A 14,797-nucleotide genomic window follows, 5' to 3' on the forward strand; every position below is an offset into this window, starting at 1 on the left:
GTTAGCAGAGCTCTGACTGCAGCCGTGCCTGCCTGGCACTGCCAGCCCCTGCCAAACCATCCCTTGAGTCCAAGCTGCTGGATGTTGCTGTTCCCATGTTTGAACAACTGATTTTATCAGCTGGAGCTTCCCTGATGGCCTCATGTGAAGCCTCACTGGGCAAGTGCAAAGTGCTCCAAAACAATGACAAATTGGAAAAGTTCTCCTGCATTTCGTCTTCTTTTTTTAAATTGTTTTCACTAGAGGACATTCAGATGACATATAAAACCTGAATAGATTTGACCTTCAGGAGGCCAAAACTTTCCTAAAAATTAAATTATCTAGCTAAAAAAAAAAAAATTTGGATAAGTAATGCCAACTATACAAACACAGATACATCTGGTGATAGATACATTGTGCACACCCCAGCCCAGCAAGACGTGTTCACACCCTTGCCAAGGCTTTGGCTGAAGCAGACTGAGCACAAGGGGTGGCACCTGGGCCCATCTCCAAATCTGCTGGGTGCTGCAGCCTTCAGGAGCCTCACAAACCTGCCCATCCCCTCAGCAGCCCAACAGCAGGGAGATGCTCTTTCTCCTGCCATCCCACGGAAAAGGACCGGGGTGTGGAGAGCCAAAAATTAAGGCAGGAGATTCCAACACATGATGAGCACCAGCTTTGGGTTTTGGTGACTCGTTCAAGGCTGGCCAGGAGATTTTGTGGCAGAACATGCACAGAAATTCAGTGCTGGGCTGTGGAACCTTCCCTCTGTGCCTGCTCTACAGTGGGAGCTGTTCCACACCAGGGCACAGCTCCCCGAGGGGCAGGAGGGTCCTGGCACCATGCCCAGCTTGGGGTGACTTTTTTGGGCACCCCTCACCAGCAGCCTCCTGCCACTCACACTCAGGACCACACTCTGAGTCCTGTGATGCATCAATAACCTTCCTGGACAGAGGAAGAGGCATTTCCATCCTGCCACCACAACACCACCACAACACCGTGTACAACCATCCCAGAACCTCTGGGGCTCTGCTGATGCACTGCCCCACAATTACTGCCTGATCCATGGGCCAGAGTCTTGGCTGGGATAAATCAGGGATGCTGAAGGGATTGCACAGGCACTGGAGGCAATGGCAGTGGGATAAAGTTGAAGCACTGGCACAGGGTGCCCAGAGAAGCTGTGGCTGCCCCATCCCTGGAAACCTCCAAAGGCAGGGTGGAAGGGGTCCGTTCCCATAACAGGGAGTGGAATGAGATGATCTTTAAGGTCTCTTCCCACTGAAGCCCTTCTGTGGCTCTATGATAAGGTCTCTTCTCTGACCAGTTTCAGAGGGGCTGCAGGAAAGCTCACTGGAGTCAGGCCAAGCCAAAACTTGCAGGAAAATGGGGAAGTTTTCCTGCCTGTCACTTCATAATTCACCCACCCTGATTTCTGCATCTCAGGGAACAGTTTCTACCCTCAGGGTTAGACAGATGTGTTTGGGGCTCCACATTTCTGACATGAAGTCCTTCAGCTGCCCCAGGCTGGGACTCCTGGTCCTTCCCACTGGGTGGGATGTTGCAATAAACCACAGACTTGTCCACAAGCTGGTAAAAGAAATGAAAACCAAATCCAAGAGGCCCTCAGGGAAGAGGAGCAACACTCAGCTTCCGACTTTCTCTCCAAACACTCAGATCCTCAATTCCATCCTCCAAACCACACACCACCCCTGGCAAAAGCATCAGACACTGCTGCTGCTCCCCTTCATTAACACATCTCTAATCAGAGGAAGTTTCAACAGAAACAATTCAGAGGATTTTCAGTGGTTTAAAACTTGGAATCACATTCAGGAAGGATTTATAAGACCCCCTATGATCTACCCAAGGGTCCCAGGCCTAATTTGTAGAACAGTGTTGAAGGCAAACATCCCCCTGGCAAAGGGCCTGTGCTGTGTGCTCGAGGTCCTTATGGATCTGGGACCCAGCTGAGCCACTCCAAGGTAATCCAGGATTCTTCTCCCAGGGTGAGACTACAGATTTTTCATCAGATTTTAGCTTTTTAAATGAGAGAATAGAAGAAATAAGAACAATTGAAATGAGAATTAATGAATTAAGAACAAAGTTACCCAATGGGGCTGGACAGCAGATAAACACATTTCACTTGTTTGTCCACTTTTTCATTGACTGCTAGAAAAACAGGTTTAAAACTCATGGAAAAATATTTTTTTCCCAATGGAAAAAATATTTTTTCTTGAAAAATATATTTTTAATATAAGTTGAGTGAAACTGTATAAGTCAGCTTTACTTAACACTACCATTTATAAGCAGGGATGGGTGAAACTGTAAATAGAATCAAAATGAGTCTTGGAGCAGGAGCACAGAGGTAAAAATGCTGGGTCAGCACAAGTCAGGTGCATTTCCAGTATATTTTCCTAGGAGAGCACGAAGAGGAAAGTGTGGGAGAGTGAAACTGGGATCTCTGGGAGAGGCACAGAAACCAGTGCCAAGAGGAAGCAGTGGAGAAGGTGGTGGTGATGGGTTTGGGTTTCAGAAAGAAAAGAGGGGAAGAGAATAGATGAAATTAGCACAACCAATGGCAAAGTTATGATAAAAAAGGACTCAGGTCTGCCCTTGTCCTTCCTACCCAGCCAAGGAGCAAACAGAGCTGGGAACGGCTGGAGCATGAGGGGAGTGCTGGGTGTAATGTCACTGTTGGACAGTGTTGGTTTAATGTCACTGTTGGACAGTACTGGGTGTAATGTCACTGTTGGACATTGCTGGGTTTAATGTCACTGTTGGACAGTGTTGGTTTAATGTCACTGTTGGGCAGTGTTGGTGTAATGTCACTGTTGGACAGTGTTGGTTTAATGTCACTGTTGGACAGTGTTGGTTTAATGTCACTGTTGGACATTGTTGGTTTAATGTCACTGTTGGGCAGTGTTGGTTTAATGTCACTGTTGGACAGTGCTGGTTTAATGTCACTGTTGGGCAGTGTTGGGTTTAATGTCACTGTTGGACAGTGTTGGTTTAATGTCACTGTTGGACAGTGCTGGCATCACACGGTCAACATGCCCAGCAGCAAATGCAAACCCCATGGGAAGGCATCACCCAAGGTTCCTCTCTCATGAAACACACTTCCATTTTCAACTGGCTCAGGGAGTTCTCCCCCAGCCACACAGCCCTTCACAGCCTGGCTACTCAGGCAGCCCAGAATGTCATTGGATTCCATATCTAGCTGTGCCCAAAAATTGTAGTCTTGAACCAAGACATGGGGTCACCTCCAGGCCATGTTGAGGCAGTACAAGAAATGGAACCATCATCTCCATTATTAATCTGAATTAATCTGAATAGTCTCAGTTATTGCAGCCCCAACATTGAGGCTAAACCCAGGAACCAGGAGAGGGGAGCAGCTGAGCCCAGGCATGGCCAGACCCCATGGGGATGCCCAAGCTGGCCAGATCCCACAGCAGCATCCCTGGGTGATCCCAGACATCCAGGCAGGACCACATCATCCCAAAAGGGGACAGCCCCAGGGAGGATCCTGAGCTTGGCCAGGCAGAGGCACAAGGATGGGGAAGGGGAGAAGGGGAAGGGGAAAAGGGGAGGCTGTGCTGACAGCAGCCCCCCGAGCCCGCAGGGAGCCTCTGTGCCTGGCTGAGCAGAGGAGCAGAGTCCAAGCAGGTTTGTGTAGGTGGGGATTAAGAGGTGGAAAGACATCCTGCAGTGGAAGTGAGATCTGTCTGAGGCCTTTTGGCTCCGGAAAGCAGCATTAAGGAGGTGGGAGGTGGGAGGGCTCACTCCAGCAGGGCACTGGGTCACGGTCTCTGCCATCCTCCCACCACGCTGGGAGCAGCACGGGCTGCCCAGGCAGCAGCAGGAACTTTGGATCTTTGTTGAGTGAGTTCACTTCATGACACAACAAAATTAGTGTAGGCTGCAGAGGCTTTTCCATCTGATTAGAAATTGGAAAATTGCAACTGTGCTGCTTGCAGGATCAGCTACAAAGCATTGGGGGCAAATCAAAAAACCAATCAGCTGGGAAGGAGCTGGGAAGGAGCTGCCCACGGTGTAGCCCACGGTGTTCTCATAATAACACCCATGGAGTCACTTCAGATGAGCTCAGGAGATCAGAGATGCTCACAGACAAGTCTGAACAGAAGAGGGAACAAACAATCATGGAACACCAGGTTGGAAGGGAACTGGAGGAGCACTTGATGCAACCTCTCTTGCCAAAAGTACAGTCTAGGCAAGACAGCCCAGCACCCTGCCCAGCTGAACCTTGAAAGTATCCAGCACTGGGGGATGCACCACGTCCCTGGGGAAATGATTCCAAAGGCTGATTGTTCCCATTGTGAAAAGTTTTCCTCTCATGTCCAGCTGGAACTATCCCAACAGTAACTTGCACCCAAGGGAACCACAGTGCTGGTGATGGAAGCAGGCAGGTCCTACAGGGAGCACTCAGGGGTGGGCAATCCTGTGCTCCCATCCCAGCCCTGGGCTCAGCATCTCCCTGGGCACCCACCTGCAGGTGGGCAGGGGGTAGCAGCAGCTGCAACCAGCCCTGGAGGGGTGATGGTGCTCCTCCAAGCCTGTGGTCCTCATCCCCATGGGCGGGGCTGCCAACCCTGTCCCCACACCCCTGGACACTTTGCTCCTCCCAAGGACCATATGGGCCCCAGTGCTCCTACAGTCCCTTCCTCTGACCACTCCAGAGGTCACAGGGTGGCTCCTGGGGAGTGTTTCATCTTGCCCACTCCTGGTGGTGTCACCCTCACTCCCACCCGAGCCAAGCCTCACGATGGAGAGGTGAGGAGTATTTGATGGCCAGGCTGTTTTTCAGTGCTTGTTCTCTCCTTCTGCTGTTCCCTCCTTCTTCAGGTCTCCACCTGAGGCTGAGGCACATTGTCACTCCTTAGGGAGGAAAGCCCCTTCTCCCAGGACATCTGCACCAGCCACCAAGACCTCAGGCAGACAGAGATGCCACCTCTCACTGCTGGCCAGGCTTTCCTGTTCTTCAGCCCTTTTATCTCCCTCCCCTAAACTCCATCCCTGTTTCCAACACCTTTCTCAGCCAGGGGATTTCTGCAGCATGAGGGGTTCATCCCAACGAACCTCTGCTGTCTCAAAGTCAGATCTCTGCTGCCCATCCCCTTCACCCCCGGGGAGAGAGGTGCTTGCAGAAGGCAGCTGATGCCACCTGACAATTATGCATCGAGCCAAGAGTGGTGGAGAATTTTCTGGAGGTTCTTCTTGCCCAGGGAGAAGATGGTCAGTGCACGGGCACCTGCCTGGCAGAGCTGCTCCTGGAGACTGCTGGGGCTTGGTTAAACCACAGCAAGGCTTACAGTTCTCTTCCAATGGACATCAACACACAGCTCTTCTTGTGCTGTCCCAAAAGGTTTTGGTTGGCAAAAGGCAAAAAGAACCTCTTCAATTAGCCTGTCTTGCAGTAATCAGGAGAGATTGTTTAAGGCACAAGGGAGGTCAGGCTTGCACTGCCCAGAAGTTTTTAAGAAAGGCATTTGTTGTGGTGTAAAGCTAAATCCTGTCCCTCAGCTGTGACTACTTCCTCCTTGCCTGTCCCCTGCCCTATTCCTGGTTACTGTGTCTGTCAAGTTCCACATTCCAGCAAGGGTATCGTGTGATTGGCAGAAGTTCAAAAGATGCTCTTCAGACCTGGGGTCATTGGCCTGTCCAGGTGTCATTGTCCCCTGAGACCCTCCCCCTCCCATCTGGTTGGTGGCTCACCTATCCTCCCTCCCACCTTCCTGTGAGATTAAAAGGGATTGAAGCCATGCGGTCGGGGTGTGTTGGAGGTTTACTGAGATTCGGAACTGTAATACCTTGGAATAAACTCTGGATTTAACCCTCCGGCAGAACCCGCTCTCTTTCTCTTCACCATCGCCTGGACTTTTCCCACTAGAGGTAAACTGAGTTCTGCTTTGCATGGGCCTATTCCGAGTGCCTAATAGCAACTGCCTGCGAGCCAAAGGTGTCTCTGAGGAGAAATATCCCCAGTAGTCACCTCTAGCTCAAGTGCAATCAATAGCATTCATGCCAGAGCCCAGCTGAGCTGAACATCCCCCAACATCTGCTCCAGCCCAGCCCCTGGATGCACCCCTGAGATGGGGATTAACACAAACACAGTCACATGGGAAAGCTCAAGCAGGGCCTTCATTTCCACTGCAGCAGCTCCAAGGTGTGCTAACATTAACATCTCTCCCACGAGGAAGCCTTTCTTCTTCTCTTCCTCCCCTTCCCATCAGGTGAGTGACCTGCTGCTCGCCTGGGGACTGGTCCCATGGCCCTTGTTTGGGTGTCAACTGCTCTGAAGGGTTAACAGGATTATAAATCATCCTGCCTGCCTAAATCCCCTGGGCTGTGGGATTGCACTGTTATAAACTTATTAACAGAGGCTGGTGGGGGCTGCAGGACCTGCTCTGCTGGCCTGGCCACCCTCGGTCCACCTCACACCCACGGGAGAAATCCTGAGAGTCTCAGCAGGAAATTCACCCACGTCAATCCATGAAAATAGAGATGGAAAGAGAGAGGTGTGGGAAATGGCTGGGTATGGAAAGATGGGAAAAATCACATATTTTTGAGAAATTTCAGAAAATGTTGCTGAACTGGACATGCAGCTCTTGGGAAGAGCTTTGAGCCATCCCTGAGCTGCTCCAATCTAGGCCCTGGCACAAGCCACAGACAGGCAGCAATAATAATTCCAAGAGGACTGGTGGAAGTGCAGGCCAATCTTGCACGCGGCCATGCCTGGTGAGGAGCCGGCAGTGGATCCAAACCCCACCCCGAGCACACAGAGCCTGGTCCGGCCACGAGCCCTGCCTGGCCCCGGCAGCGCCTTCGGGGCTGTTTGATTTCCTGCTGGCTCCGGACGAGCTCCTGCAGAGAGGCCACCACTGCAAAACTTCCTTAAAGCTTCCAGCAGCCACTCCGCAGGAGAGCCACCGGCATCACCACCGGGAGAAGCCGGGGTGAGGCATGAGGGATGAGGGATGAGGGATGAGCCGCTGCTCCGGCCGCGGCTGCCACCACCCCCCGCCCTGATGCTGCCGGGTGAGGTTCTGCCGACGGCTCGCGTTTATTTATCAAATTCCTATTTCAAGCTCCAAAATTAATCTTTTAATCAGCGGTGGAGCGGGGTCATCCTTATCGGAGAGCCGGGGAGGTGTTATCTCCCTGCCATCTGCTCGCCATCCTCCGCCGCGTCCCGGCGGAGCCGGCAGACAGACGACACCAGCCAGCACAGCTGGCAGCCGCCACATGTGGGGGACGCTCCCCCTGATCACCCCTCTCCTCCCAAACCAAACACGGCCCAGTGGACAAAGCTGAGGGAGGGTTCGACCCAAAATTCCAGCATATGAGCAGATTGGAGAGGTGGAAAATGGGGTTTGAGCAGTTCTGCCTCGCAGGAGCAGGGCACCAAGGCTTAGCAGCCCCGTAGAGCCAGGGATGGCCAGGGGCCCCCAGTGAGGTGATGGGGCTGCTCCCAAACCCACCCCACGGCCCCACAGCATCAGCACCCACCCGGCAGCGCTGCCCCAACACAGCCACGCCGTCAGGCCCGTCCTGCACCACCTCCTTCCGACCGGCAGCTGATTCTGCCCTTTCTGCACCCAAAAGCAGCAGGGCGGCATCAGCGCAGCCTCTCAAGGCACCGGCTCGGTCTCAGTGACCCCGGGCTGCCGCCCTCACCATCCTGCGGCCACCCCCGGGGCGGCGCCCCGCAGCCCCCAGCCCCCGCTCCAATGACCTACTTCAGCCGCAGGTGCATCATGTCCGGGCAGGGGCAGGATCGGCCCCGCCGCCTTCAGCATGCCCCGGCCTCTCGGTCTCGGCTGGGGAGAAGCCCAGGTCTGGCCAGCCCGAGAAAGGCTCCGCCGAAGCTCACGGTGGTCCGAGACCCCGGCGGGCCCAGGCCGGCTCTGGCTCCGGCCCACTGACCCCCAGTTAATCGGCTAAAGCCGCACGCTCTGAACCCTGGCCCGGGGCAGAGCCGCGCTCCCGCCGGCTCTCTGTGCCCTACATAGACATCTGCAGCCGCCGGCACCTCCCGTCCCCTCCGCCGCCCTCCTCGCGCCCCGCCGGGCCCCGCTCCGCTCCCACCGCGCTCCCCGGCACCGCCAGGGGGGCACAGGGCCCTTCTGGGGAGCTCCTGTCCAAGGGCCAGAACTGCAGCAGTAGCTCAACTGCTCGCAGGGGCTGTTGGTGCTTCCCCAGTAGCTGCCTGGAAAATAAATCCCCTTTGGCGACCCTGGCTGATCCCGGCCTCACCTGAGCGCTGCCCCTGCGAGTGCCGCGGGATCCCCATCAGACCCTGCCCCACCGTGAACCGAAAATGAACCCAATCAAACAAACCCTGCCAAAAGCCGCGGGGTCACCGAGCCCAGCATCCTGCCCAACGCCATCCCTGCAGAGGGGACCCAAGGCTCCGGGGGATGCCCGCTCCCGTTCCCGGGGCCGTTCACGGTGCCGGTGCGGCGGTATCCCGCCCCGCTCACCAGTAAATGAGGGAGAGCCCATCGAAGCGCTCCAGGGCCCGGCCAGGGGGCTGCAGGTGGGACATCATCGGGGCAGCCGCGTCCGGCTCCCGCTGCCCGGGGCCATGGGCGCCGAGTGCCCGCGGCTGCGGGGCTGCCGCCACGGCTCCCTGGCACGGCTCCCCGCCGCAGCGGCTGCATCTAATCCCGGCCGGGCGGGCGAGCATGTGATCGCCCCTCTGCCGGCCCCCCAGCTAAACCCTGCGGGGCCGCGGGGCCGAGCGGGACAGAACGGGACAGAACGAGACAGAGCGGCCGGGCCGGGACCCGCGGAGCGGCTGGGTCCAACCTGCGGGGCTGGGCCACACCTGGGCTGGGAGCCACGGCGACCACGGGACCCCCAGGGCAGCCAGCAAATGGTCCCATCGTCCATGTGCCACCGTCCCCCTCTCCCTGTCCACGGTGGCTCTGCTTCCATAATCCGAAGCAGGGATTATGCTGCTAATATTATTTATTTTGGCACAGGGACCCCTTCAGCCCCCACCAGCGAGCCTCTCCTTCACCCTGCACTTGCAGTGGCTGCTAGTGATGGTTGTAATCATTAATGATGGTTATAATCATTAATGATGGTTGTAATCCATGGTTAACCTGCCACCACAAACTGTTTAAAGACAATTGTAGGCATCTCTGACCTGCACTAAGCCTGGGCTGTGGCAGCACTCAGGCCTACCCCCTTCCCTGGCCACGGCATGATAATATTTTATATAAATAAAAAAAAAAAAAAGTATATTATATAATATGGGGCACAAGTCTTGCATTTGGGTATTTTTCCCTCTTGTTTAAAGTTTTCTGATTCTACCCCAGCAACTAAATTATCCTTTAGACTATAAGGAAAGCCCTGGGAGCGAGCACTGGTGGGCAGATGGAAACTGTTTGAAGTGGGGTATTATCCTGGAATGTGAATTATCCCAGAGCAATGAAGCCACAGCCAGCCCAGTCCTGCTTGTCCACATCCAGCTGTAGGTGGGATGGATGGACAGCAGGATGGACAAACTGCAGGATGGATAGACAGGCCCTGATTCAGGGCGATAGAAAAGTCCCAAATGAGCATCAAGGCACTGCATTTTGTGTATTTAATTTCTCCCTCTCCCCATCAGTTACTATTCCAGGGCAGCAGCTGAGGCTGGCCGGGACCTGGGGATTAGGTGAGACCTAGGGATTATGACATGCATCTGTCTGTGTCTGGGGTGGCCTGAGAAAGCCACCAGCCCCCCCAGGGCCAGGTCCTGTGGTCATCACTCCCCCCAGCTCCAGGTAATGCTGGGACAGGAAATCATGGAATATCCTCAGTGGGAAGGGTCCATTGTGGTCATCCAGCCCAGCTCCTGGCCCTGCACAGACACCCCAACAATCCCACTCTGGGCATCCCTGGCAGTGCTGTCCAAACGCTCCTGGAGCTCTGGCAGCCTCAGGGCTGTGCCCATTCCCTGGGGAGCCTGGGCAGTGCCCAGCACCCTCTGGGAGAAGAACCTCTCCTGATCTCCAACCTAAACCTGCCCTGGCACAGCTTTATGTCATTGCTTCAGGGTGGGACACGTGAGGACCAGCAGAGGAGAGCTCTGAGCAGCAGAGGCAGCAGTGCCCTGTCAGTGCAGCCACCGGTCCCCGTCCCGCAGCTGCCGGGCCTGCCGCGGCTGGGAGCTCAGGGCGCCCATGTGACACCAGTGGGGACACCCGGATCCCTGGGGGGAGCGCAGCCGCCCCAGCCCCTGTCACCCAGGCTGTGACGAAGAGCAGGGAGGGCCCCGCGGCTCCGGCAGCCGCCCCGGAGGCCGGGCCGTGCCCGGGGTGCTGCCCCAAGGCCCCGCTGCCGGGACAAGGAGGGGAATTAAGGCCGATCCCTCTCGGCATCCTTTGCGAGTGACTGTGCAGGATGTGCCGCTGCCAAAACCCTTTTCACCTGTCCCCTCCCAGCCCCGTGACAGGTCCCCTGAGGAGGCGCAGTCCTCCGCCCAGGACAGCCGCCACCAGCTTGTCACGACCCCGCTCTTACGTGCAGCTCTGCTTTAGGGCTCAGCCTCACGAGGGCCCAGCCCAGGACCCCCATCCATCCATCGGGGCATCCCATGCTGCGTTTTGGGGGCATTTGGGGTGCCCGCCCTCCCCAGCCCAGTGGTGCCGGGGGGTGCTGGTGTGGGGAGAGCCGCCCGCTGCCGGGGCTGTCGCAACGCGGGCCGGGCGGTGCAGGGCGTGAGTCCCGGGACTGGTTTGTGCCGCCGGGAGAGGACGTGCCCTGGGTTTGCCGAAACCGCGGGGAGCGGGCGGGCGCGGGGTGCCGGGGCTCGGGGCAGGGCCGGCCTCTCCCAGTCTCACCAGTCGGGATTGTCTGAGGCAGCGTCACCCCGCTCTGGGGCAGGACAGAACCCAGCTGGACAGAACCGTGGGGCCACCCCAGGTGCCACCGGTCCCGCTGTGCCGGGACGCCCGGGGCGCTGGGGCATCCTCTCCACCGCCCTCCCCGCGGCTGCCGGGACACCCCGGGGATGTGTCCCCCTCTCGCCCACGGCCCTGGGAGGCACAGCATCCCCCGGGGCGGGCTCTGGGGTGAATCACCGCGCCGTGCTGCGGGGCCAGGCGCTGCCCTTCCCTTTTCCCCGCGCGTTTCCGCGCCGGCGGAAGCCGGGCATTATCTCCCTCGCCCATCGCAGGCAGCTGCCCCTGGGTGCGCTCCAGCTGCATATTTATAGAGATGCAAACAGTACACCCCGGAAATTCCCAGTCGTTACATCACAGGCCAAAGCCTGCAGTGAAGCCCTGACCCTTTTCTTCTTCTCGATGTGTTCTGGGAGACTGTGACAGAGAGGTCCCAGCCAGGATCAGTGCATCTGCACGGGTGCTCAGGGCTGCAGCACCGAGCCACTGAGGGGCACAGGGGACACAGAGGAGCTGTGGATGGCCCTGGAAATGTTCAGGGCTGGAAATGTTCAGGGCTGGGTTGGATGGGGCTTGGAGCAACCTGGTCTAGTGGAAGCTGTCCCTGCCTTGGCAGGGAGGGACTAGATGAACTTTAAGTCCCTTCCAACCCAAATCACTCTACAGTGATTCGATGGTGATGATGATGATGATGATGATGATGATGATGATGATGATGACACCTGTGTGTCCCCACTGGGGGTCTGGGACCCCATCCCTTCATGACACAGGAGAATAAGGACCAAGAGAAGCTGCAGCTGTCTCAGATGCACATTCTGACCTTACCATCCAGCCCAACTGTGCGTTGCTCAGTGCTATTCCAAAACTCATGGCTGGGGACACACGACAGGGACCTGCCAGGGTGGCTGTGTCCCTGGTGCAGATGTCCCCCGTGCCTCCCCAGTGCCTGCTGTGTGTGCACCAGCACCCAAAGCCACCCCAGCATGGTGACAATGCAGCCCTCCTGCTCTGTACCTCTGTGCCGGGAGGATGAGGAAGAGCCAAACTTAATTTATTCCGTGCTGCATTTTCATGCCAAATGAGTCAGAGCACCGGCCTCTCTCAGCCTTTGTTTTGCTTGGCTGCCTGCACCCGCTTTCGCTTGGTGTTTGTTCAGTATTAAGTCCCTTGATGGCACTTGGGCTCAAACCAGCAAGTGCAGCAGAAAAAGTGCAGCACTTCCCTGCTGGGACAGGAGCTCTCCCATCCTTCAGCATCGGCAGCTATGCACTTGTTTTATTCTATTTCTTCCTTACATTTTGAGGAGCCCTGAAGCCCTGAAGCTCAAAGCCCGGTCGTTTGAGCCACCACGTCCCACCAGAGCCATCTAAAGCCATCGAGGCTGGCAGGGGCTGCGGGATGGGGCGGGAGCAGCCGCGCTGGCTGCTGATTTCAGAGCCCCCAAACGGAGCTGGGGGAGGTTTCGGCCGGCTCAGGACCAGTTAGAACGAGCACGGCCGCATTCCTGCGCACGTGGGAGCCGCCAGGAGGAAGCACGGAGGTGTTTCAGCGCCCTGCTTTCCTGCCGTGCGAGTAGGAACTCCCTTCCCAGCCCAAAGCCCTGCCGTGGGGGCCGGCAGCTCAGCTGGGCCCTCCAGGGGCTGTCACAAACTCCCCACCCAGAAAATAAATGAGATTTTGGCTCATCTACTGCTGTTTGTGTTCCATCGAGCTTTTGGAAGAGGTTTCCAAGTTGTTTTGCCTCAACCCCCCTCCATCAGAAGTGAAATCTGAAAATTCCTGATTGAGGAACATTGCTGAACAGCTGCCAGGGCTGATCATCTCCATGCCTGGCTCCTCTGCTCCGATGGGTCCCCAGAACCCTCGGCAGTGCCACAAGTGCCTTTGGGGGCCCGTGGGGAAGGGGATGCCACCACCCCACTGCCAGTGTGACCCGGCCAGCCCTGGTGCCATCCCGAACTACAATGGGCTGAGTGGGGTGGGATGGTGGGGCACAGGGGGGTGGCCAAGGCCACAGCTCAGGTGTCAGCAGGGAGTGAGACCCCCGAGCTGGTGCCCATCCCGTGTTCTGGGCAGCAGGGTCGGCCTCGGGTGCTGGGGCTGGCACAGGGTGGAGCAGGGTGTGGGATGCCAGAGAAGGGCTTGCCAGGAAAATGTCACCTCGTTGCATAAAACGTGCTCCTCTCCCGCTCCCCTCCCGCAGCAGCAGCAGCTCAAGAGATTCTTACCCAGGTTAAGTCAATATTGCCACATTGCTGCCTCTGTCGAGGTGCTCGGCCCCGTGGAAGGAGCTCCGTGGGTGTTTTTAGGGCTGGAATGGAGCCAAGGGAACACATCTGGGTGGGCGCAGCACCCTGGGGCTCGGCATCCTCCCACCAGCCCCCAGTGGGGCCACATGTGGGGCAGCTCACAGGGCACAGAGGGCTCCAGGCTGGCAGGACAGCCCCACTTCCTCAGGCTCAGCAGGCTCCAAGGAGCCGGTGGCACCGGGCTGGATACTTGGATACCTGGACACACATGGACACCTGGATACCGGCACGGGGTCCGCCCCGCCCGGCAGCAGCAGCAGCAGCAGACGGGAGGGCACAGAGCACAGCAGGGAGCAGTTGCAGCGGTAAAGCCACCAACAGGCTCATTTGCAAAATAAACGCTGCAAAACCAACCCTGGCCGAGCCCAGCCGAGGAGGGAACCCCAGCACGGGCTGTGCGGTGCTCTGGGCAGGCACCAGGGCCTGAAGAAGAGCTGCCAGCACCCCCAAACCACAGGCCCCCAGGTCCCCAAAAGCACCCTGTGCACAGAGGGTTGTGCAGTGCCTCTGATCCCAAGCCAAGGTAAAGGCAGGATACCTGGGCAGTTTATATAAGACAGAATTTTCCACTACACCGGAGTTTCTCTCCGCCTGGTTTTTCACCCAGCAGCTGCAATTTTGCTGCTCTCAAGGGCATTTGCACTCAAAAATGAGCCACGCCAGAGATGTGGGGAGATTAGGAGGATTAAGGCTGCAGAACTAGCACAGGAGGAGATGGAAAGCAAACCCCTCTGGTCGGCAGAGGCAGTTCATCCCTAAACCTCTGCTCACCTTTCACAGGGTCAAGAAGGGGGGCTCTGGGATGGTTCTGGAAGCTTTAAGAGGAGCAACTGGTCCTTTGAGCATCCAGAACATGTTGCTGCTAGAGATGGGGGGATCCCAAAGCACAAAAAGCAGAAAGTGTTTCCAGTGCCGAGTAGAGACATGCAGGATTTCATGCAGTGAAACAAAAGCAGCTGGGCTGGGTTTCGCCCTCCCAGCTCCCCTCCGTGGGGCTGCAGGGAGGAGGGGGATGCAGCTGCTGCCTGGGCAGGTTGCACAGCGATGCAAAAGAACCTCAGCACCTGCAAAACCCTCCTCCCAAAACCAGGGGAACACCAGCATGCTCCTCAGCATGGGCAGAAGCCTGGCACTGAGGCCATGGCAAGGAGGGTGCCAGGCTCCAGGCATTGCCAGGGATCCCAGGGGATAACGGGTTCTGGGGATCACATGAACGGTTCCTGCCCAGGGGATTCTCACAATCTATTGGGAGTAAGAATGGAAGCTGGGCACCATGGAGAGCAATTCATACCCTCAGTGATGGTTCAGATGGAGCTGATGCCATGGCTGGCAGCAGGGAGAGCCCAGAGACGGCCCCAGCTAGGCCAGGGTGAGGCCCAGCCCCGGCTCTGGCTGTCGGGGGCTGCTCCAGCCTCACACCAGCACTCCCAGCAGGGCCCGAGTGACAGCCCTGGGACTCAATGTCAGCAGGACCCTGCCACCCCCACCCCTAGCTGATCCACCTTCAGCACAACCCTGGGCTCAGGAAGTGTTTCAAATCCATCCCCACTGGCCAGGGCTCCAAGGTGCTTGGCTGGATGAGGCCACGGGCACAGCAAGTGC

Source organism: Serinus canaria, chromosome 14, assembly GCF_022539315.1.
Source record: "Serinus canaria isolate serCan28SL12 chromosome 14, serCan2020, whole genome shotgun sequence".
NCBI lineage: Eukaryota > Metazoa > Chordata > Aves > Passeriformes > Fringillidae > Serinus > Serinus canaria.